Source organism: Elephas maximus, chromosome 16 (assembly GCF_024166365.1).
Source record: "Elephas maximus indicus isolate mEleMax1 chromosome 16, mEleMax1 primary haplotype, whole genome shotgun sequence".
In the NCBI taxonomy this organism is placed as follows: Eukaryota; Metazoa; Chordata; class Mammalia; order Proboscidea; family Elephantidae; genus Elephas; species Elephas maximus.
This window is the reverse complement of record NC_064834.1, coordinates 74,965,830-74,991,943: the sequence shown is the minus strand read 5'-3', so window position 1 is coordinate 74,991,943 and position 26,114 is coordinate 74,965,830. Positions and strand designations below refer to the sequence as shown.

Genomic DNA, 26,114 nt, shown 5'->3' with positions numbered 1-26,114 from the left:
CCTGTAATAAAAAGATAAAGAACTCAATGGAAAAGTGGGCAAAGGATCTAAATAGACACTTCTCCAAAGAAGATATACAAATTGCCAAAAAGCACATAAAAAGACATTCAATGCTGTTATAATTAGGGAACTGCAAAATAAAAACCAGTATATGCCGCTTCAATAGGATGGCTATGATCAAAATTGCAAACAATAAGAAGTGTTTACAAGGACGTAGAAAAATTGAAACCCTCATATATTGCTGATGGAAATGTAAATGGGGAAAACAATCTGGCAGTTCCTCTAAAAGTTATCATATGATCCAGCAATTCCACTACTAGGTATATACCCAAGAGGAATGAAAACATATGTCCACACAAAAACTTACACACGAGTGTTCACAGAAGCATTTTTCGTAATAGCCAAAGAGTGAAAACAACCTAGTAAATGTACATCAATGAAGGGATAAAAAACTGTGGTCTATTATTCAGTCATAAAAAGGAAGGAAGTACCGGTATATGGTACCATGGATAGATAACCCAATAGACATGCTTATGGAATCAACAAAACAGGGGCACCAGTTGTCTAAAGTGAGGACCCACAGATGCCAAGCAGCAGGACACAAGGAAATAGAGCGCCACAGTAGAAAGGAACCGGCAGGAACTAAATGAAATCGATAAATTTTCTTTGTTGTAGAATACATGGAATATTCTTTCTACAGAAAATGTGGTATATAGTAAAAACCTAAGTACCCTGCATCCACTAAAAATTTTATAATCTAGTCCATCTCATTCCACTAAAAGGCCGTACGTCACTTTTGTGTTCAATCTGTTATTACAGTCCGTTGGATAGCTAGGATACACATACACACATACATTCACATATTCCACTTGAATGTATGGGTAAGCAGGGGAGGGGGGCACCACAGATTGCTAATGCTCAGGGCCCTCACATGCCTTAATCCAGCCCTGCATGCTACAACACGGACAAACTGGAAAACTTTATGCTAAGTGAAAGAAACTAGACACAAAAGACCATTTATATGGCCTGATATGATTCCATTTTACATGAAATGTTCAGAGAAGACAAATCCATAAAGACAGAATGTAGATTAGCAGTTCCCAGGAACTGAGGGGAGGAAGGAATAGTGAGTTACTACTAATGGGTACCGGGCTTTCTTTCAGGGGTGATGAAAACATTTTGGAATTTGATAGTAGTGATGGTTGCACAACTCTGAATATACTAACAACCAATGAAATGTACACTTTAAGAGTGAATTTTGATATGTGAAATATACCTCATAAAACTGTTATTAAAAAAAACTGAAAAGACGTGCAGCTGATTCCTACAATGTCCTATTCATTCAAGCATTTTTTTATTTATATGAATTAACACCACGTAAAAATTTTACTTCCCACAGGATGAAAAACTAAACGGTGCTGTTTTAGTTGAGGAAGAAGGTGGGATGACAGTTTGCCCTGAACACATGAACGATGAAAGGAAATCATTGGGAGTTTTTTTTATTACTAAAATGTTCAATTCATTAAGCAGTAAAAAAAAATTGCCAACTTTATTTTTGATTTACCTGGTCACCTTGATTTTAAAATTCAAATTGAAGGCTCATGTCAAAAACTACATCTTAATCAAAATACCACCTTCCCAGAAAACAATGCAGTGCAATGGATCACTTTTATATGGCCTTTCTTGCCATGGTCTTGTAACACTCATCAAATGATCAGGTGGGGCTATGCAAATAAGGTGCTTGTGACCTACACCAAAGGAACTGGACAGCTTGCAAATAATGCAAATAAGGTGCATGGCACCCTTGAGGGGGGTGGTGGGACCATGCAAATAAGGTGTATGAAACCCTAATGAGGGAGTTCGTAAGTTTTGCCATCCCACAAGGCTTAAAATGAGCCATCTCAGAGGCAGAAAGAGGGGACCTCCCTACCACCAAGAAGAGCCGGGAGTGGAGAATGTCCTTAGTACCCGGAGTCCCTGCACTGAGAACCTCCTAGACCCAAGAAGCAGAGACAGGGAGAGAGCTGTACCACTGAAGACAACAGAAGATGGCAGGAAGCAGTGGCAGCAGAACCAGAAGACCAGCACAAGATGGCACAGTGGGCTTCCCAGCTCACGTAGTAAGGCAGTTACAGTGGGTGTGCCAACCCATGGAGGAAGAGAGCTGCGAGTTTCTGGGCAAGGGGCTTGCTAGCAGAGTAGGGTACCTCTGGGCCCTTGGCGGAGCCAGGCTTACCAATTCACGGAGCGAGAGCTGAGCACTGTCAGGCAGGAGGCTTGCTAGCAGAGTGGGGAGGAGCTAAAGAGTTTTGTTAAAACTTGCCCAAGCAGGGCAGAGGCCAGGCCGAGGGGTCCAGAAGCCAACGGGCCAGAGAGAGGCCTGCCTGAAGGCAAGGCGGAAAAAGAGGCTGTCCTGATCAAACAACCGTATCTTGAGTTATTCCTGATCCTGAATTGTAACCTGTTACTTCCCTAATAGACCCAGTAACTGTGAGTACTGTCTGTGAGTTCTGTATGACCACTGCAATGAATTATCGAACCTAGCAGCGAAGTAGAGTGCCGTGGGAGGGACACCTAGTATCAGAGCTGGTAAAAACATTGGAGAGAGGAGGTATGTCTGACCTGCACTCCATAGGAATCAGCTCTGGGCTGATGTTGATGGTGATCTTCCCCCTTCCTTGTGAAGTGAGAGGAGATCAGAGGCCACCACCACGCCATTTTCACCACAATAAAAAAATGCTGACTGATCCAGATTTCTAAATAACTGGTACTATTCTATGAAACTGTCTGTTACAAACGTAAGTAGCCAAAGTAAAAATGCCTAGAATTTCTGAAAAGTCTGTTAACACAGGTTAGTGTTAGCTTCAATAGTGCTAAAAAGGTTTCTGAAGTTAAAAAAGAATAATAGTTTTTATGTAAACTACTTTCTAAAAATCACGGAGGGAAAAGATATTTTGATGAGTCAGAAGAAGAGGACAAGTTTCCACACAGATGATGGGGATAAATCAAGATGGTTTTCTGCCAAGAGACTATGTATTCATAAAATACCATGCCTCCTACTCACGCACACAACACAACCAAAACATACACACCTATTTTCTAACTACATCAGCATCTTTGTAGGGACTACATAATTACATGTATTGTCCTTGGTATACAAAAATGCTATGCGTGAGCTTGTTTATGTTTCCTTCTAGCAGCACAGACAGACAGCAGTGAATCACATCCATTCTCTGAGTCTCATCTGCCTTATGATCAATGACACATGCTGCCAACATCCGAAGTTAAGGATCCAAACTGAAGCTACAGGTGATTTCTCCTTCATGTGATGCTAAACGTTACCTATATACAAGTAGGAAATGGTCCCCCTTGCTGTCACTGGTGCCGATCTCAAATGAACCCAAGTAACTGCCCCAGACTCAAATCCGAAGTAAACCACAGAATTACGGTACTTATTTTTATTTAAATAAGATGAGATCATTATCAAAATGCTGACCATCCTCTACAGGCTGGGAACCATGTTGGCAATAGGCATAAACATGCTAATCAAGTATTTTGTTTTTTCAAAGACAGCCATAATTTCAAATATTTTTGTCTCAGAAATTGTCACAGTCCCAGAAACTCCAATACTTGGAGGAGTACAAAGTCTATATCCTAGAATACCACTATAACCATCACCGGTCACTGTCAGAGCACGAGTCCAAATTGTCAGAGCTGAATATATGCTCCCCATACACACAAGGCACAGGGCTCAAACCCATTTCTCAAGTCTTAAAAGTCCAATTGGGAAGCAGAATAAAAACAATAAAAGCAACTGAAATCCAGGCTAGCAGTGCTAGGACAAGAAGGAAGAAAACCATCCTGCACAACAGAGGAGGGAACAGTAGATCCCTTGGGGTTGAAGTAGTTAAAAAGGCTCCTCAAGAGACAGGCCCTACCTGGGCTCAGAGTACAGAGAGTATCCATGAATACAAGAGGAAGACGATTCCAAACAGACAGAACAGCATAAAGAAAAGCTGAGGGGAGAGACTTCACAGGAAAAACAAACCAAGGATCCACCAAGGGGAGAAATGGCATTAAGACTGAAGCACTGATCAGGGCTAGATTCTGGAGGATCTTGACCATGCCGGGGAAACTGAGCTTTATTTTCCATGTAATAAGGAGTTTTCTGGAAGTCTTTATACCGTGATGTGAGGAGGGGACAATATTAAAATGTGCAAGACACTATTTTATGCGAAGAATAAGTGGAGCACAAATATTCCTAATAAAACATCACATCAATGGAAAAAAGTGTTCTAGGCCAGGTACAAAAGGATATTATTGGGGTGGGGGTGGGTGTGAGCAGCAATGCTTAAATAGTAAAAGTGACCCAAGAAGTTAAATAAAAAATTATGGTGGTCTACAACTCTTGTTTATTTACATTTATTATAAAAGTAGTATAAGTATAAAGCACCTGGAGAAGCTCTCACTCTATCAATTACGCACATGAAGCAACTTACCTCAAACGTTGTACCACTGGACCCTGAGTTCCAAAGCTCTGTTAACCCTCAGACTTTAAACGGGCTGTGCCAGAACCCCATCAGTGTACAGGTCTGGATCAAGGCCGTGAGCTTAACACATATTATATCATGAATGAGTTCTTCATACTAACCCGAGTTCATTTCAAGAGTAAATAAACGGGTGTCCCAATACTCTAAGGCTGTAATAAAAGGTGCTCAAACATGAGCAACAGAAATAAAAATCTTTCATGACATTCAAATGACAGCCTTCCCAAAAGATGAAAATGTGTCATTACCGTCTTACTAGTTTTAGCCCCCTCCTAATAGCCCAATAAAAACAACGTGATGCACTTTTATAGTAAGAAGGAAACTGCACACCTTGTCATAAGACCCAAAAATCAACAGGGGAGCAGAGTTCTAAATGTGTTCAGAACTACCTAATTTAATTAAAAATAACAACCAAGAAGAGAGATCCAGTTTTATTTTTCACAAACACATCTTAGATGACGTGCTCTCAGCCCTTGGCGCAAGCCAAGATCAAAATTCCTTATGGTTTTCCCTGGCTTATGGGTTACTCACTGAGTCATCTATGTTTGATCAAAACAGAGGTACCTCGAGGTTGCACGAGTGATTAGGACACCGTCTAAAAAAGGGAGACCTACAAGTACCAGAAGCACTCCTTACGGAGTATTTCCGGAAGTTAAAGGTGTCTCTTCAGCTGTGGCTCTAAAACAACATTTTTGTACATCAGATTTATAATGACAATACCGTGGATCATACGGTGAACAAACAGACCAAAATACTGGGGAGAGCAGCCTTTAACCTGAAAGTCTGCAGACTTATGGACAAAGGGAGTGAGACTGAAACTCAAAATTCTCAGCAAGAGTTAAGAAAACATCAGTGAACCTCAAAGATAGTGGGCCAGTTCCAACTTCCAGGTTTAACCTAAACTGCCAGTCCCTTGTACTTAGTGCAAGTATTCATTACAGTCCTTTTGTCTATGAAATGACCCACGCAAGCCCCACAGAAAACAACAGCTACTTGCACCGAACGAGAGTTACCGAGAGCGAGGCGGGCAGATCATCTGTCCACAGTTCCAGCTCTTTCTCCTCTCCCCCAACCTTTGCCCCCCGACCTTGATTTCTTAGACAGAAATGGCAACAACTGGGGCCACCGCAGGAGACAGAGAGGAAGCGGCCAAGAGACTGAAATCCAAGTTTGGAGGCCAGCACCAACTTGTGGCGATGAACCCAAGTATTTATGGCCTATTGCAGAGCGGGAGCGAAACCCCATCACAGACTCGGATCAGGCAGGAAGAGAAGTTGGGGGAAAATCCGGCGGAAGACGGTGGCAGGGCCGGCAACGCGTCCAGCTGCGGCTGATCGATCGTTGGTAAACAAGCGGGCCCGCCCTCCCGGAGCCCCCGACCTCTCCTCGCCCCGGGAAAGCCCAAAAGATGGAAGCCCGGCCGGCGGCAGACCCGGGCCCGACGGGGTTTGCGCGGCAGGCCCCCGCTCCCCGCCGTCGCCTGCAACGCCGCCGCCCCGGGGGGCGCCGGGCGGGCGGGCGGGCGGGCGGCCGAGAGACCCCGCGGCCTGGGCCCACCTGGGAGCGGGAGGCCGGTCAGGCCGCGGGGGCCTGCGGCGGGGCGCCCCTCCTGGGCCCGGTTACCTGGTGGCGGCGGCGGCTCCTCCTCCAGCTCCTGCTCCTCCTCCCTGTCCGACGCTCGGCGCCCGGTGGCGGCGGCGACTCCCCGAGCCGCCCGCGGCGACGAGCGGAGCCCGGCCCCTCTCCGCCTCCCTCCGTGCCGCCGCCCGCCCCGCTGCTGCCGCCTCCGCCCTCTCCCCTCAGTCAGGACATGGTCTCCGCGGGCGGCGCGCGGCTCCGGGCTGCCGGAGGCGGGGGGAGAGGGGCGGAGAGGAGGCGCGCAGGCGGGGGGGCGCCGGGGGGAGGGGGGAGAGAGGGGGGGGCGGCCACGGGCGCTGCGGGCTCTTAATGGCGGCGACAGAGGGGACCCGGAGCCAAATAAACCCCGCGGCGAGCGGCAGACGTCAGGGCCGACCCCGCCGCTTGCCGCCCTGCCATTGGCCCGAGGCCGCCGGCGACGCAGCCAATGGGAGGCCGCCTCTTTCCGGACGCAGAAGGAGGGCCGCAGAGGCGTGACATCACGCCGGCGCCGGGCCCGGATTGTGAGGCTGCGGCGCGCGCCCCCACATCGCGGCCCCTGGGCGGCAACCGCGGAGATGAGGGTAGCGCGCGCTGGCCGAGGTGGAGGACGCCCCGCGGAGGCAAACGGAGACCGACGGCGCCTCACAGCACCTTGTGGGGCGGGCGTCTCGAGGCGCACTTGTCTTTCTTCGAACTCTTCCCCTTCTCTTCTGCAAACAAATTCACCAAACTTTTACCGCCCAAGTCTCACGTCTCCTGAGGAACTTTCTGTTCTGCTTAACCTCTTCATATGCAGTTTCTCGATAAGACACCACAGAAGACAAACGTTTTGGTTGTTTGTGATAGTGTAATTTTTATATATCTAATTTGTACATATTTTGTGTATATGTATTTATCTCCATATACACCTATATTACATATATACATAAATATATGAGGAAAAGCTATGGAGACCCTGGGTTCTCGCTCTCCTCCGCCATATGCTGGTCCTAATGTTGGGTAAATACAACTTTCTCATGGCTGCCTTTTCTGTAAATTGGAGATATTCCTTAAGGCCGAGGATAAATGACAGCCATGGAAAAAATACTGCCCTGAGAGTCCCCAAAGCCCAGATTCTAAATAGAATATATTATATGGCGATATATTTTGTATATTTCTTTTTTACCGTAAAAATAGTCTAAATGAGTCAGCTATCTGTTAAAATTCCATGAGTCAATTTTTTTCTAGCCAGAGAGCTTAGTTTTTCCCATTGAGGTGTCACCTTTCATTTCTCATACTTCAAATTTTATTTCTATGAAGAATTCGGAAGCCCATAAAACACAGGAACTCTTTAAGAGTTGTAAATCTCTTTCAAGTTATCTGATGAAGAAAAGCTATAGCACTTTCAAAGGGCATTTAGCAGTCACATTTGGACACCTCAGCTTCACTAGGAGACAGTGTTATTCAGCATTTACTCAGATTTTTAAAAATTAGATGGGGATTTATCGAGTAAAATTATCCCTGGTGTTCTGAGTTTCTCTTTGCATAGATATGTTAAAGGATGTATGTACAGCTTCACTATGGCAATTAAGAACCCTTTATAGCTTCCTCTCACCAACATTTCATAACCATTGGTATATTTTATCTTCACAGCCATTCCTGTGACAGATTTTCCATAATCCTCTTCATCGTGGTCAAATCTGAAGTACATAACAGCAAAATACTTTGCTTAATGGCTCTTCAATACATTGAGTTTGAACTACAACAATCTCGTCTGTTGTAAAACTTAACCCACATTCTTGAATATGTAACTAACAATTAGATATAAAATCACTAAGTCATTATGCAAGAAGAATGGTTCAACCAATATTTCATCACAATGCTTCAACCAATATTTCACTTGAAAATATCTCCATTGAGGGCCTCTGAGTACCTCCAGTTCCCGCTTCTTGAATCAAGGATAAAGAGCATCTACCTCCAAGTTAATAAGTAGACACGTCACCAAATTAGGTGTTTGTTCTTGTTTAGTTTGAATTGTAGTTTACCTAGCATAATAAGTACCTACCATGTGCCAAGGAACAGGAAGCCCACAAAGATGAGTAAGACACGTTCTGTGTTTGAGGAAACAGACATAGGAAAGAAGACAAAAACAACCATAGTTATCATTATATAAGGCAGAATGTGCAAAGCACCATGTAAATTCAAATGAAAATTATCATGTAACTGAGAGGAAGAGCAAATACAAAAAATGGCTCTAATAAAGAAGGTGGTATTTTATGAATTGTTCAAGCTGAAAAGACTCTTAATATCAGTCCAGTGGTTCTCAGCCTTGGCTACACATCAGAATACCTTGAGGAGTTTCTTAAAAATACGAATGTTGGGGCCCAACACCAGACCTATTGAAACCGTCTCTAAGAGGAGGGACTGGACATGGGTATGTTTTACGTACCATGTGGCTACAATGTACAGCCAGAATTGAGAACTACTTATGTTGTCCTACTCGCCCACCACCCTCCATGTATTGCAGATGTGCAAAGTAGTGCCTAAATTAAGAGAGTTGTCAAAAGCCAGACCAACTACGTATGGAATTAGAACCCAGAGTTCTTGATTCCCCAATCAAATGTTCTTCCCATAACACCATATCTGTTAAAAAGATGTGAACAAATACAGCATTTGTGGATTGAATTGTGTCCCCCAAAAATGTAGGTCAACTTGGCTAGGCCATGATTCCCAGTGTTGTGTGATGGTCCACCATTTTGTGATCTGATGTGGTTATCCCATGTGTTGTAAATCCTAACCTCTACGATATTAATGAGGCAGGATTAGAGGCAGTTATGTTAACGAGGCAAGACTTAATCTACAAGATTAGGTTGTATCTTGAGTCAACCTCTTTTGAGATATAAAAGAATCAAGCAGAGAGGAGAGGGACCACATTACCACCAACCAAGAAGCGCTGAGAGTAGAGTGCGTCTCGTCTCATTTGGACCCAGGGTCCCTGTGCTGAGAAGCTCCTACACCAGGGGAAGATCGATGACAAGGACCTATCCCCAGAACTGACAGAGAGAGAAAGCCTTCCCTGGGAGTTAGTGCCCTGAATTCTGACTTCTAGCCGCCTAAACTGAGGAAATAAACTTCTGTTTGTTAAAGCCATCCACTTGTGCTATTTCTGTTAGAGCAGCGCTTCATATCTAACACAACAGCAGATAGCATTGTCATAGTTAAGGAACTGATCCTGCTGTTTCTCATAGAGATTGAACCACCTTTCTCAATGAGTTATAAAAAAAATTCATTTGGAAAAACATATCCAGTTTTTAAGTCTTTTTCTGAGAACCTCTACCGAAGTGTAGGGACAGTATAATTTTGTTGACATTTAGTTCTGTCTTTTATTTCAGCTGTTTCCCAAACTACCTTTAGAAGATACCATTATACTTTACATTTTCTGACTGACTGCGAATACTTCAATGCAAAATTGTGGATCTGTACTTAATTCCATTAATAGAAATGGAAACACCAATATTAGAGCTATATCTTAATCTGGAATGTCTGTGGGACAAAAGAGGGTAAAAACAGAATAGGGAAATAGAGAAACCAATTAGGAGACAAGGACCTAAGCCAAAGTAGCTGTGGGGATGGGAAGGAAGGGACAGAGGTGAAAGAGTGTGGATGTTCAAGGCTTGCCAGTACCTGAATTGGGGCCAGAAGAAAGAATCAAAAGTCAGAGACCTCTGAATGTGAACGGTGCCATTAACAGTGGGAAACATGAAGAGAAAGAGGAACTAGATAGGAGATGCTGTCTACTGGATCAGGTATGTGGAGATCCTGGCCCATCACTCAGAGGGAAATGTGCAGCAGGCAGGGGAAATGCTGGCCTGAAATGTGATGGCTAAAGCTGGAGATAAACATCAGGGAGTTAGCTATGCACAAGTTACCACTTAAGCCAGGAGTAGGAAAGGAAAAGAAGAACTATCCAAGGAGAAAAAAAGAGTAGTACAAAAGACAGGAGATGAACCAGGTAATCAACGGCATCCTGGACCTCAGGTGTGAGACTAAAGGACATGGTAATCAACAATGTCAAATTCCAAGCCTAGGGAACATGGCAAACAATGTCAGATTCTACAAACTTAGAGGAATTAAAACAGAGAAAAGTTCACTGGATTTGACAAACAAGAGACTTTGTGACCTTTTAGAGAACAATTTCTCAGTAGGATGGCAGGGAGAGAAGCCAAATTTCAAAAGCTGAAGGCATGTGTGGGTACTAAAGCAGTGATTATAGACTACCAGTCCAAGACATTCAGCAATGAAAGGAAGCAAAAGATGTTAGACACAGGAGAAGCAAGAACGAGGGAAGGGTTCTGTTCTCTTTCAAGTATTTATTTTTAAGAACAGGAATATCTGAGAACTTTCGTCAACAGAGGAGAGAAGGTAGAGAAGGAAAAAAATTACTGAAACCCAGGAGGGAGGTAATCAAAGCACAGTGATTTGTCTTGGCAAGCAAGGGAGCCCTTTCTCAGCAACGAGAAAAGGAACACTGAAAAATAAGCTACAGAGGGATTTTGATGGGGGGGAGAGGCGAGGTGATGGAGCGGCCTTCATGTGCTCTCTCCTCCTGGATTCATCAGGTGCAGGCTTACCTGTTGAGGGTTCTGGGAGCTGGAGGAGCTTTGGGACAGGGGTTTTGGGGGAGCCAACTAAGAAGAGTGAAAATAGAAGAGCAATGACGAACTCCTTTTTCCAGTGAGGTTTGGTAGCCCAGTAATACCTACAGCAGAAAGCTCAGACTGCAGAGTTTGCCTAGAGTTGGATGTTTCCAAGGAGGGAAAGTAAAAGGCACTTTGTGGAAGTGAATGACCAGGGGTCTAGGTTGCCTAGAATTGTTTAAGGGATCTGTATTTTTATGAAGGAAGTTTTATAAAATGGGTACATTTCTGTCAAGAGAAATGCTAGAATTATTCGGTTATTACAAGAACAAATTCTCAGCCATATCACAGAAAATGTCAGTTCTATAAACTGCAAAATAGTTTCTACTTACTGTGTATGATCAACATGATTCCTCTGTGGAAAATCTCTTCATGGCAGAAAACACAATATAAGAATGCTGCCTATTCTGTTCCAATGCAATAAATCATACTGTTTTGTGGACTGTAGCATCATCCTGTGACCTGGGCGTTACCCACAAATTTACCAGGAAAAAAAAATCTATCAAGAAAGGGTAAAGTATGCTTGTTAAGCAGTAGACAGAACATAGCTAGTTTGAGTCTTAGCCAGTGCTAGGTCTAATCTCATCTCAGGGGGTGGGAATTTATGCCCTTAGTCACAAGGTCACTATCCATCTGGGTTAAGAAACTCATATAAACTTCAATTAGATCTCTTTAATCTAGACTTGCTGAGTTATGAAAGAATTGTTGAAGTTTCATTACTGAGTTTTTAGGAAGCTCAGTACATCGAGTATTTGAAAAAACTTCACTTGTATTAAATGAAACAAAACACTTCACTTGTATTATTTTCTGGGCCTGGCAACATTTTCTAAGAGGCAACGTTGTGAGGTGGCAAGAGCAGGGACTTTGGAGTCAAACAGACCCAAGTTTAAATTCTGCTCTGTGATATAACTATGCTCTTTGATTCCCAGTTTCATTACCTGAAAAATATAATATCTCCCTGGTGGTTATTGAGGATTAAATGAGATAAGAGGTAAAAAGGCATGGCAAGAATCATAATTCTTTTGAGAAATGTGCTTCCTTGTTTTGTGTTTCATTTAATTTAGATCACATTCATTGAGGAATTACTCCATGTTAGGCACTCTGCTAAGCACTGACGACGCAGAGACAAATGAGGCTGTCTCTACACTCAAGGGGCTAATGGTCTAGTGGGGGACGGTTCATATCCTTGGCTCCTCATGTCTTCTAGGGGTCTGTGGAGAGACCCCCAGGGCCCATGAATATGTAGGGAAGAAAATACATCTTTATTCCCACTAAGCTTTGGCTGAAACATAGCCTTCACATCAGTTATGAATATAGGCAACAAATCATGGTTTTATGACTAGATCTGTGACTTGAGCACCAATAGAAATCACAGGTGTTTTTATATCACATTAAAGCTGTTGTAGATACTTCATAATATGGTTTATGCTCATCACTACTGGAAATTCATGGTGGCTACTAGACCTGCCACTAGGTCTTATTATTAATCATTATTAAAGAAGTAATTAAATTAGTTAAATTATTAAATTATTAAAGAAGTAATTAAATTACTATTACAGATTTTATAAAAAATGTTTTTATATCTATATTTCAAGCATAATAACAATTATAAGGATGAGGCAGGACTGGGCAGTGTTTCGTTCTGTTGTGCATAGGGTTGCTATGAGTGAGATCTGACTCGACAGCACCTAACAACAACATATTTCAATATAATTGGTTTTCTTGTAATCTCATTTATTTTATGCATCTAAAAAATTATTCTGAACCGGTCATGACACAGCAAAGATTAAGAAATCCTGGTCTAGTCAGTGCTAGGTTGGATTTCATTCATTTTTTGGACAGAGAGGCTATATAAAATATTCAGATTTCCAATGTTCCACGATAGGACACAGAGAAGGCAAGCCATGCATTCTCCTTGGAAAGTAGAAACGGGACATAAAGGCTGCATTTTCCTGGTAAATTACGATTGGCTGAGAAAGGAAAGAAGAAAAGAAGAGGCACGATGTGGGGAAAGGTGAGTGACTCATTAAGGGGTCAGATATCTCTCAAGTAGGAAAACAAGAAAAAGTAAACAACTGGACTGTTATCTAGTTAACCTCAAAGATGCTTCTCTTTAAGTCTAACCCTTGTGAGCAACCTCAAAGAGGGTATTTACGCAGTTTCTCGTTTTCTTAAACAAACCTCTTCCCATTTAAATACACCACCGGGATCACCACTGCCCAACACACACGCACGCACGCACACTTTCTCTCTTTCTCCCTCCCCTTCTCCCTCCTGGGAAAACTGTACTGCTCTGGAATCTTAATACTTTATTACATGTCTTATTGCACTTACGGAATTGAAAATATTCTGCCATTTTTCCAAACACTAAAATGATAAAGGATCTAAACGTCATTCCAAAGCAGTGAAGTCAGAACGCCACGGTCTTTCTCAAAACTGTCCTGCAAGTCATTTTCAAAGGCCACAGAGTATAAACGTATTTCAGGATATTTGAGAATATTCATGATGTCATGCAAGTATTTTTTTTAATAATTTTTATTATGCTTTAAGTGAAAGTTTACAAATCAAGTCAGCCTCTCACACAAAAACCCATATACCTTGCTACACACTCCCAGTTACTCTCCCCCTAATGAGACAGCCTGCTCCCTCCCTCCACTCTCTCTTTTCGTGTCCATTTCGCCAGCTTCTAACCCCCTCCACCCTCTCATCTCCCCTCAAGCCAGGACAACATAGTCTCAAGTGTCCACCTGATCCAAGAAGCTCAGTCCTCAACAGCATCCCTCTCCAATCCATTGTCCAGTCCAATCCATGTCTGAAGAGTTGGCTTCAGGAATGGTTCCTGTCCTGGGCCAACAGAAGGTCTGGGGGCCATGACCACCGGGGTCCTTCTAGTCTCAGTCAGACCATTAAGGCTGGTCTTAAAATAATTTGGGGGTCTGCATCCAACTGCTCTCCTTCTCCTTCAGGGCTTCTCTGTTGTGTTCCCTGTCAGGGCAGTCACTGGATGTAACCAGGCACCATCTAGTTCTTCTGGTCCCAGGATGATGTAGTCTCTGGTTCATGTGGACCTTTCTATCTCTTGGGCTCTTAATCACGTTGCGTCCTTGGTGTTCTTCATTCTCCTTTGATCCAGGTCGGTTGAGACCAATTGATGCATCTTAGATGGCTGCTGGCAAACATTTAAGACCCCTGACTCCACTCTTCAAAGTGGGATGCAGAATGTTTTCTTAATAGAATTTATTATGCCAATTGACTTAAATGTCCCCTGAAACCATGGTCCCCAGACCCCTGCCCCTGCTACGCCGGCCTTCGAAGCATTCAGTCCATTCAGGAAACTTCTTTGCTTTTGGTTTAGTCCAATTGTGCTGACCTCCCCTGTATGTTGTACTGTCTTTCCCTTCACCTAAAGTAGTTCTTATCTATTATCTAGTCAGTGAATGCCCCTCTTCCAGCCTCCCTCCCTCCCCCTCTCATAACCACAAAAGAATGTTTTCTTCTCAGTTTAAACTATTTCTCAGGTTCTTATCATAGTGCTCTTGTACAATATTTGTCCTTTTGCAACTGACTAATTTCACTCAGCATAATGCCTTCCATGTTTCACATGGAATGTTTCACAGATTCCTCACTGTTCTTTATCGATGCGTAGTATTCCATTGTGTGAATATACCATAATTTATTTATCCATTCATCCATTGATGGGCACCTTGGTTGCTTCCATCTTTTTGCTATTACAAACAGTGCTGCAATAAACATGGGTGTGCATATATCTGTTCGTGTAAGGGCTCTTATTTCTCTAGGATATATTCCAAGGAGTGGGATTGCTGGATCGTATGCTAGTTCTATTTCTAGCTTTTTAAGAAAGCACCAAATCGATTTGCAAAGTGGTTGTACCATTTCACATTCCCACCAGCAGTGTAGAAGTGTTCCAATCTCTCCACAGCCTCTCCAACATTTATTCTTTTGTGTTTTTTAGATTAATACCAGCCTTGTTGGAGTGAGATGAAATCTCATTGTAGTTTTGATCGGCATTTCTCTAATGGCTAATGATCGTGAACATTTCCTCATATATCTGTTAGCTACCTGAATGTCTTCTTTAGTGAAATGTCTATTCATATCTTTTGCCCATTTTTTAATTGGGTTATTTGTCTTTTTGTAGTTGAGTTTTTGCAGTATCATGTAGATTTTAGAGATCAGGCGCTGATCAGAAATGTCATAGCTAAAAACTTTTTCCCACTCTGCAGGTAGTCCTTTTACTCTTTTGGTGAAGTCTTTGGAGGACCATAGGTGTTTGATTTTTAAGAGCTTCCAGTTACCTAGTTTTTCTTCTACATTCTTTATAATGTTTTGTATACTGTTTATGCCATGTATTAGGGCTCCTAACGTTGTCCCTATTTTTTCTTCCATGATCTTTATCGTTTTAGTCTTTATGTTTAGGTCTTTGATCCACTTGGAGTTAGTTTTTGCGCATGGAGTGAGGTATGGGTCTTGTTTCAATTTTTTGCAGATGGATATCCAGTTATGCCAGCACCATGTGTTAAAAAGACTGTCTTTTCCCCATTTAACTGTTTTGGGGCCTTTGTCAAATATCAACTGCTCATATGTGGATGAATTTATGTCTGGATTCTCAATTCTGTTCCATTGGTCTACGTATCTGTTGTTGTACCAGTACCAGGCTGTTTTGATTACTGTGGCGGTATAATAGGTTTTAAAATCAGGTAAAGTGAGGCCTCCCACTTTGTTCTTCTTTTTCAGTAATGCCTTATTTATCCGGGGCCTCTTTCCCTTCCATATGATGCTGGTGATTTGTTTTTCCATGTCATTAAAGAATGTCCCTGGGATTTGGATCGGAATTGCATTAAATGTATACATCGCTTTTGGTAGAATAGACATTTTTATAATGTTAAGTCTTCCTATCCAAGAGCAAGGTATGTTCTTCCATTTATGTAAGTCTCCTTTGGTTTCTTGCAGAAGTATACGGTAGTTTTCTTTGTATAAGTCTTTTACATCCCTGGTAAGATTTATTCCTAAGTATTTTATCTTCTTGGGGTCTACTGTAATTGGTATTGATTTGGTGATTTCCTCTTCGATGTTCTTTTTGTTGGTGTAGAGGAATCCAACCGATTTTTGTATGTTTATCTTGTATCCCGATACTCTGCTGAACTCTTCTATTAGTTTCAGTAGTTCTCTGGAGGATTCCTTAGGGTTTTCTGTGTATAAGATCATGTCATGTGCAAACAGAGATACTTTTACTTCTTCCTTGCCAATCTGGATGCCCTTTATTTCTTTATCTAGCCTAATTGCTCTGGCTAGGACTTCCAGGACAATGTTGAATAAGAGTGGTGATAAAGGGCATCCTTGTCTGGTTCCCGATCTCAATGGGAATGCTTTCAGGCTCTCTTCGTTTAGGGTGATGTTGGCTGTTGGCTTTGTATAAATGCCCTTTATTATGTTGAGAAATTTTCCTTCTATTTCTATTTTGCTGAGAGTGTTTATCATGAATGAGTGTTGAACTTTGCCAAATGCCTTTTCTGCATCAATTGATAAAATCATGTAATTCTTTCATTTTATTTATGTGGTGGATTACATTAATTGTTTTTGTAATGTCGAACCATCCCTGCATACCTGGTATGAATCCCACTTCGTCATGGTGAATTATTTTTTTCATATGTTGTTGAATTCTATTGGCTAGAATTTTGTTGAGGATTTTTGCATCTACATTCATGAGGCATATAGGTCTAGAATTTTCTTTTCTTGTGGTATCTTTACCTGGTTTTGGTATCAGGGATATGGTGGCTTCAGAGAATGAGTTTGGTAGTATTCCGTCCTTTTCTATGCTCTGAAATATCTTTAATAGTAGTGGTGTTAACTCTTCTCTGAAAGTTTGGTAGAACTCTGCAGTGAAGCCCTCTGGACCAGGGCTTTTTTTTGTTGGGAGTTTTTTGATTACCTTTTCAATCTCTTCTCTTGTTATGGGTCTATCTAGTTGTTCTACCTCTGTTTGTTTAGTTTAGGTAGGTAATGTGTTTCTAGGAATTCATCCATTTCTTCTAGGTTTTCAAATTTGTTTGAGTATAGTTTTTGATAATAATCTGATATGATTCTTTTAATTTCAGTTGGGTCTGTTGTAATATCGCCCATCTCATTTTGGGGTTATTTGCTTCCTCTCCTCTTTTCCTTTTGTCAGTGTGGCCAGTGGTTTATCGATTTTGTTGGTTTTTTCAAAAAACCAGCTTTTGGTCTTGTTAATTCTTTCTATTGTTTTTCTGTTTTCTATTTCATTTAGTTCAGCTCTAATTTTTATTGTTTTCTTCTGGTACCTGTGGGTTTCTTTTGTTGCTCTCTATTTGTTCAAGTTGTAGGGATAATTCTTTGATTTTGGCCCTTTCTTCTTTTTGGATGTGTGCATTTATTGATATATATTGGCCTCTGAGCACCGCTTTTGCTGTGTCCCAAAGGTTCTGATAGCAAGTGTTTTCATTCTCATTGGATTCTATGAATTCCTTTATTCCATCCCTAATGTCCTCTATAAAAATAATCCAGTCTTTTTTGAGCAGGGTATTGTTCAGTTTCCAAGTGTTTGATTTCTTTTCTCTGCTTTTCCTGTATTGATTTCCACTTTTATGGCCTTATGGTCAGAGAAGATGCTTTGTAATATTTCAGTGTTTTGGATTCTGCTAAGGCTTGCTTTATGACCTACTATGTGGTCTATTCTGAAGAATGTTCCATGTGCACTAGAAAAGAAAGTATACTTGGTTGCTGTTGGGTAGAGTGTTCTGTATATGTCTATGAGGTGAAGTTGGTTGACTGTGGCACTTAGATCTTCCGTATCTTTATTGAGCTTCTTTCTGGATGTCCTGTCCTTCACCGAAAGTGGTGTGTTGAAGTCTCCTACTATTATTGTGGAGCTCTCTATCTCACTTTTCAATGCTGGTAGAGTTTGTTTTATGTATCTTGCAGCCCTGTCATTGGGTGCATAAATATTTAATATGGTTCTATCTTCTTGGTGTGTTGTCCCTTTAATCATTATATAGTGTCCTTCCTTATCCTTTATGATGGATTTAACTCTAACATCTATTTTGTCAGAAATTAATATTGTCACTCCTGCTCTTTTTTGATTGGTCTTTGCTTGATATATTTTTTTCCGTTGTTTGAGTTTTAGTTTGTTCGTGTCTCTAAGTCTAAAGTGTGTCTCTTGTAGGCAGCATATAGACAGATCTTGTTTTTTAATGCATTCTGCCACTCTCTGTCTCTTTATTGGTACATTTAGTCCATTTACATTCAGGGCAATTATGGATAGGTATGAATTTAGTGCTATCATTTTGATGTCTTTGTGTGTTGACAGTTTCTTTCTTCCACTTGGTTTTATGTGCTGAGCAGATTTTCTTTATATATTGTCCTTTCCTCATATTTGTTGTTTTGTTTCTGCTGAGTCTGTATTTGTCCCTTGTATTTTATTTTGATGAGTAGATAGTTTGTCTACTTTGTGGTTACCTTATTATTTACCCCTATTTTTCTAAGTTTAAAACTAACTTTTATTTCTTTATATTGCCGTATTTTCGTCTCCATATGGAAGGTGTATGATTACATTTCTTAGTCCTTCTTTATTATTTTAATGTTGTCTTTTATACAATAACACTACTATTACCCTATTTGGGGCTTTTTTTTTTTTTTTTAAATCTTGCTTTGTTTTTTTGGATTTCCCTGTCTGGGTTGACTTCTGGTTGCTCTGCCCAGTGTTCGAGTCTTGGGTTGATACCTGATATTATTGATTTTCTAACCAAAGAACTCCCTTTAGTATTTCTTGTAGTTTTGGTTTGGTTTTTATGAATTCCCTCAACTTGTGTTTATCTGGAAATGTCTTAATTTCACCTTCATATTTAAGAGACAGTTTTGCTGGATAAATGATTCTTGGCAGGCAATTTTTTTCCTTCAATTTTTTAAATATGTCATCCCATTGCCTTCTTGCCTGCATGGTTTCTGCCGAGTAGTCTGAGCTTATTCTTATTGGCTCTCCTTTGTAGGTGACTTTTCATTTATCCCTCGCTGCTCTTATAATTCTCTCTTTATCTTTGGTTTTGGCAAGTTTGATTATCATATGTCTTGGTGACTTTCTTTTAAGATCTACCTTATGTGGAGTTCGATGAGAATCTTGGATTGATATCTTCTCATCTTTCACAATATCAGGGAGGTTTTCTGTCAACAAATCTTCAACAATTTTCCCTGTATTTTCTATTATCCCTTCCTGTTCTGGTACTCCAATCACTTGTAGGTTATTTCTCTTGATAGAATCCCACATGATTCTTAAAGTTTCTTCATTTTTTTAAATTCTTTTATCTGATTTTTCTTCAAATATATTAGTGCCAAGTGATTTACCTTCGAGTTCAGAAATTCTAGCTTCTACTTACTCAATTCTGCTCCTCTTTCTATTGAGTTGTCTAATTTTGTAATTTTATTGTTAATCTTCTGAATTTCTGATTGCTGTCTGTCTACGGATTTTTCCAGCTTATTCAACTTTTCATTATGTTCCTGAATAATCTTTCTGATTTCTTCAGTTGCTCTATCTGTGTGTTCCTTGGCTTGTTCTACGTATTGCCTCATTTCCTTCCTGATGTCTTGAAGGGTTCTGTATATTAAACTTTTGTATTCTGTCTCTGGTAATTCCAGGAATGCACTTTCATCTAGAAGATCCCTGGATTCATTTTGAGAGCCTTTTGAGGTGATCATGGTCTGTTTCTTTATGTGACTTGATATTGACTCTTGTCTCTGAGCCATCTCTCAGTTATTGTATTAGTTTATGCTTGCTTACTGTGTCGTAGCTGCTTGCTTTGTTTTGTTTTGGTATACCCCTATGGGTTGCTTGAGTGAGCTAGCTTGATTATTTTCACCTTTGGAGCTCTGGTGTCCTGTCCCCAGCTGGCTAGAGCTGTTATCAGGTATATCAGTCTAGAAGTCCATTCAGTTTTCTTGTATGAATTCAGCTCAGATTTCCAGGTAGCTGATATCAAGTGTGTGGTACAGGCTCTGTCCTACAGCCTTAGAGGGGCACAGGTGATTGGCATATATACCCGTATCTGATTGCAGCAGGGGGTCACACTCTGAACAAGGCAGGGGGCTGAGAACCGACCCCCAAGTGTCTCTGAGGAAAACGTGTCTCTGTTCCCTAGAACATGCAGGTGGGTGGGTTCTGCAGAGGGACCATGGGCACCCAACGTTTTTGGTTGTAAGGACTGGGAGGTACCAGTTATCTCTGGACCCCTGTTGTGGGTGGCTGGGTGACCTGAGTGGAGGTACCACTCCTTAGGTCCCTGATGTGGGTAGGTGAGGACCTTGTTTAATAGGCAAAGCAATATTAAACATCACTCACCTCTCCACCGGACAGCTGAAATGGTTGCAGTCTGCCAAGAAGGGCCTATTCTCCTGAAATAGGCCCACACAGGTCCGTGCAGAAGGGAGAGGTGCTCAAGGTCCATGGATGGTTTATGCCTGGACAGGAGCCACTTCTGTCCTGAGTTCCCCCAGTTAATGGAGCTAGCAGATTATCTTTTTCCCCCAGTTGCAAATTTTTTCCTTCCACAAGGCTGGGAGGACGGCTCTAGGCGCTCACCAGGGTCTATCTCAGGCCTAGGGATTCAGCCGCTGAAGCCAGCTTGGGGGTGGGGGTGGGGGTGGGGGCGCGGTAAACTATACGCAAGTACTTAGATTTTGCGGAGAGCACCCTTCTCCTCTGGTTCCAGAGATGTGAGTAGGCTGTGTGGCTGCTGCTTCTCCCTGAAGAAACTGCAGCCGAATGCTAGTACACCAGCCCACCACTGCCTCCGCTGCTCTGGGAAATGGTGCCTGAGGGCTCCCCGCAATTCAGGTCCGGTAACTCCTCTCCACTTCTGAATGGTCTCTTCCTCCCCCTGCCCCTCAGTTCGTTGTCTAAGCTTGCCTTTGATGCTCAGGGCTCCCAGCTTGTCACAAATATGCTCGTTTCATTTGTTTTTTCTGGTCTTTGTTGTAAAGAGGGCTCGCCAGAAGTGTCTGTCTATTCCACCATCTTGGCTCCACCTCCGCAAGTATTTCTTAAATTACTAAAACTGATGCATGCAAACAAGCGACTTACTTCAAAAACAGTGCATAGATTAAAATAGTGAGCCACAGAGAATAAGCTGGGTGGCTGCCTCAGAGCTAAGATGAAACCATGACGATCACAATATGGTCTCAGTCTGTGTTACGTCCATTTGGGCAACGTCTGACTGCATATATGGCCGTGGTTCCATAAGATTATAATATAGTTCAGAAATCCTGATCGGAGAGCAGGATGTAACTGGACGTAGCGAACACAACAGCTTCCCACATGCAACACATGTATCTCTTGTCTCTTGTATACAAAGCAATCACAGTGCCAGGCATATAATGGTACTGTACATATATAACTTATAAAACATGTGTCTTGGTAGTCATAATAAGTGTCTGTTACTGGCTTATGTATGTACTGTAGTTTCAATTGTTATTTTAATGTGAACTTTCCCTACTTACAATAAAAAGTTTACCATATAACACTGTATGCTTCAATTCACAGGCAGGAGCAGTATATAATATGGTGTTCACACACGTCCAAATCACATAACATGCTATTTCACAGAATGTATCATGGACGTTAAGCAACACATGACTGTATTCTGTTACCTTCAATACAAATTTAAAATACACAAGGTAAATTTTCAAAAAGGTGCTGGTCAGACAACAATGTAGTTTTATGACCAATACTGAATGATTCATCTAGTCCACATAAGGACTGAAGCATAAATTATATGATCAGTGAACTCATTGGCTGCTAGTGTTCATATATTATTTGCAGAGTCCAGCTTTAAGAATGAACAGAGTACCATTCCCTAGTTTTTAGATGTTTTGACTGTTTGTCACAGATGTATCCTGCACACTTAGAACAGCCCCTCACACATACAGGCATGCAAGAAATGTTTGTTCAATGAATGAATTGGCTCCGCTCTTTTGGGTTTATACTTCAGAATATTAGTCTAGTTCGAGAGCCGAATGCACTTAAATTTTGTTCAAGAACTTAGAACAATCGGATATTTCCCTTGGATTTTTTCTTTCAGTTTGTGATTTGTACATCTTGTGCAGAAGTTTAAATGTTAAGCCTTATAAATGAATGCAGACGAACATTATCTAACATTTACATTAACTTTTGCATTTAGCAATCTTTAAAAAGAAAACAAGATGTATTTTATGACATTTGTTCAGGGCATTCTTAATCTAAAGTCAATGGTAGGCTTCAGAAGGTCCTAGCATGTCATGAAATTGTATAGAAACTTCTCTCAGTGGGTGTTACTTTTCTAGAGAGGGTCTGTAGCTTTTGTTAACTCTCAAAATGTATTCATGACCCCAAAAAAGATTAAAAGCTACTGGCTTAGACTACATTCAGTATTTTTAGACAACTACAATTATTTGTATTTTTAGAATATCTAAATTTTCAAAGCACTTTAATAGCCATTATCTCATTTTCTCCTTACAGTGTTGTGAGGTAGGTGTTACCTACAAATGATTGACAGGAAAGCCAAGAGTCAAAAAAGTTACAGGAGGACTAATGGGTCACAACTACCAGAGCCTCCACAAGAATGAGTCTAGCACAACTACATGGTGCCCAGCTAACGCCACTGGCTACTCTGACAGGGATCACAATAGAGGGTCCTAGACAGAGCTGGAGAAAAATGTAGAACAAAATTCTAACTTACAAAAAAGGGCCTGACTTACTGGCCTGACAGAGACCAGAGAAACCCCGAGAGTATGGCCCCCGGAAACCCTTTCAGCTCGGTAATGAAGTCATTGCTGAGGTTCACCCTTCACCCAAGATTTGACAGGCCCATAAAACAAAACAAGACTTAAAGGCCACACTAGCGCAGGGGCAAGGACTAGAAGGCAGAAGGGGACAGGAAAGCTGGTAATAGGGAACCCACAGTTGAGAAAGGAGAGTGTTGACATGTTGTGGGGTTGGTAAGCAATGTCACAAAACAATATGTGTAAACAAAACTAATTGTTTAATGAGAAGCTAGTTTGTTCTGTAAACCTGCATCTAAAGTACAATAATAAAAATGATAATAATAAAAAAGAAAAGTCACAGGGACTTGCATTTTAGGAATTAGAACCCAGGCTCTATAAGTCCTAACCCAGTGATCCTTCCCTCAAGCTTTTCCATCTGTGTAGCTGGGACCCAAAAGACAAACAGCTAACAGGTTTTTTGTTTTTTGACTTTATAAAATGTTTGTAGGTTAAAAGTAAATATTAGTACCTTCTCTAATTTTAAGATTAGTTTTTTCAAGAAGCAGTCTTTGTGAATAGAATTTACTGGAAGATCATAGTTCACAAGTCTCCTCACACTTTTGAAATAAGAATCATGCTATTGATAGGGAAAACAAGACATGGCATAAATACTTAACATCAAGCCAAACTTGATCAATGATGAACTTGAAAAAAATCATCTGACCATACTGAGCAAATTTCTCATCTAATCTGTTAAGACAGATGATTAGCTCAAGCCTGCAAGATTTCTCTTGAAACATGAGGGTCAGAACTGTAACCGGGTAAGGAAGCAAGCAGGTAAGGGAGTTAACTGGAAGCCATACTCTGGGCAGGATGTGGGGAAGAAGATGTTGACATGATGAGGTACAGATTAGGGCCCATTCAGAACCATACTCATCTGATCCTGGACCACTGTGATGCTGGGGAAGGCCACCATTTACTACGCATCTTCGAGCTCTAGAAGATGTCAGCATGAGAACTGGCCAGATTGTAGAAATACCTTGCAGAACCACTCCTTCCTCTTCTACGTTCTGTGAGAATGTGAATAATGGATAACACTACAGTAGAAAACAACATGGAAAATGTTCAGGACATCTCTTTCAATCCCATTCATGATGAAACCATTCTCTAAAAACCTATCATAGGCAAAATAACCACTATCCTTCATTCTTAGAGGTTATCATTAGAAGACTTGAATATCAGTCAGGGTCCCAGAATAAAACAGATGGCATACCCCAGTGGAAGATCACAGTTCTTTACCAAGTTGTGTGCAGAGTTGAAGAAAACCAACAGGGATGGTGAAACACTCGGGCCAGCAGCCATGGGGAGCTCTTACCAAAACTTTGAAAGACGGCAGTTGCTGTGGGGGAAGCCCTCTTAGTAGGAGCGGTGGCCTTCCTAAAGAAATACAGCCACTGTCAACCTCAGGCCCAAGAGGGAGGGAGCCCCAGTAAATATCCTGACTTCTTCTCTTCCCTCCAGTCACTAGCAGGGCCTTCACTGGCCAAACCAAATTGGAGACCACAGGGCAAGGAGCTGCTTAACAAAGCCTTACAGGTAAGTCTGCCAAGGGATACCTAGCTGGGGAGAGGATCTAGAGGGTGCAGTGGAGACTATCCAGACAACAGAAGCTACAGCAGAACAGATATAAACGAGCAAAACAAAAAAACTCAAACCTGTTGCCATCGAGTAGATTCTGACGCATAGCGACCGTATAGGACAGGGTAGAGCTGCCCCATAAGGTTTCCTAGGAGTGGCTGGTAGATTCAAACTGCCGATCTTTGGTTAGCAGCTGGAGCTCTTACCCACCACATGGCCAGATGTAAAGGAATGGGTATTTCCAGAGCCTGGGGGGCCCAACCACTGCCACTGTGGATCCTTTAGCCTAAGCAAAGGCTATTTCATCCAAAGACAATTTATTTCAGAATATCAGATTTTTCCCTTCTCTATTCCAGCAAGTTCTTACACCATAAGAAGAATTATGCTAACCCAATTTATAGATGAAACTGAAAAGATGGATGTCAAAGGTAGGACAGAAACATTCCAGTGAAATAATGAAGAGTAAGTAAAAAACGGCATCATAAAAAATGGAAAAGTTTAAGTCTATAAACTGATAGGTTATCTACCCAGCAGCGTCTCTTTGGAATGAAACTTATCACAAAAGGGAAGATTTGTACGGAGCCTATACTGAATTTAAAGTTGCCCATCTCCTTTGTTAAACAACTAAACTGCATTTCTATAGCTGAGCGATAAGATCGACTTTCCTTTTACGGTATTTTGTCTTAAGATACAGTTTTGAGTCTGTGTGTAGGATTTTCATCAAGAATCAGGATTAGAGATAAGAAATGTTCCTTATGCTATTAAATAGGAAAAAAAAAAAGGTGTTAAGAGGCCAGTCCTAATTCAGAGATAAACATATTTTAATAAAGTAGAGCAAATCATGAATGACAGGTAGCTTTGTGTTTAACATAATATTCCTCAAAGCTTTCACAAGGGAAAACCTCTCACAAGTACAATATTAGCAGTGTAATCAATAGGCCACCATGTACAAAGAACAACTGACATCGTGATGGCCCACTGTCACTGTCACTAAAGAACAACATTTTTCTTCTGCTGCTATGCTTGTATACAAGGTATGTCAGCATTAGAAAGAAAGAAAATGAATCTTCAAGAGGAAGGCATACTCTTGCTCAAGAGCTTAGAGAATAGACTGCCTTCTCTTTTTTTTAAACCACAATACATTAGCTTTCCATCAGAAAGCCACTTGTACTGTACAAAAACTGAACAGATACGGTATTGTGAATTGGGTCAATGGGAGACAGAAGCTTTCCTTGTTGGAGATTATTTTCAACAGGAAAGATTTAAGATGTTCATTTGGAAAAGCTTTTTTTCAGATCCCAGAACTTATAACTCATACCATTGCAATCAATTCATTATTACTTACTTTCTCAAGAGCACGTTTAATGATCATCTGAATCAATGCAGAAAAGATATTTGATAAAGTCTAACACCCATTCCTGATAAAAACTCTCAAAAAAATAGGAATAGAAGGGAAATCCCTCAACATAATAAAGGCATCTATACAAAACCAACAGCCAACATCATTCTCAATGGAGAAAGGCTGAAAGCATTTCCCCTGAGAACGGGAACAAGACAAGGATGCCCTTAATCACCACACCTATTTAACATTGTGCTGGAAGCCCTAGCTAGACCAATAAGGCAAGAAAAAGAAATAAAGGGCTTTTAAATTGCAAAGGAAGGAGTAAAACTATCCCTATCCCTATTTGCAGATGATATGCTCCTATACATAGAGAACCCCAAAGATTCCACAAGAAAACTACTGGCACTAATAGATTCAGCAGAGTGCAGGATATAAGATCAACATAAAAATCAACTGGATTCCTATACACCAACACAGAGAACTTCTAAAAGGAAATCTGGAAAACAATGCCATTTATAATAGCCCCTA

General features: G+C 41.3%; 2 protein-coding genes across 3 annotated transcripts in view; one reads left to right on the top strand and one right to left on the bottom strand.

Annotated features, from left to right (window-relative positions):
- Window positions 1-6,254, bottom strand: part of ZRANB1 (zinc finger RANBP2-type containing 1) — a 64,313-nt gene extending 58,059 nt beyond the window's left edge. Inside the window, exon 1 of one of the 2 annotated variants that reach the window (XM_049854775.1) lies at window positions 6,171-6,254. The gene's annotated coding sequence lies outside the window, so the exon portion shown is untranslated. The remainder of the gene's footprint in view (window positions 1-6,170) is intronic. The other variant, XM_049854778.1, reaches the window with a different exon arrangement.
- FAM53B (family with sequence similarity 53 member B) overlaps window positions 1-26,114 on the top strand; it is a 533,156-nt gene that overhangs the window by 271,558 nt on the left and 235,484 nt on the right. The gene's annotated exons all lie outside the window — the stretch shown is intronic.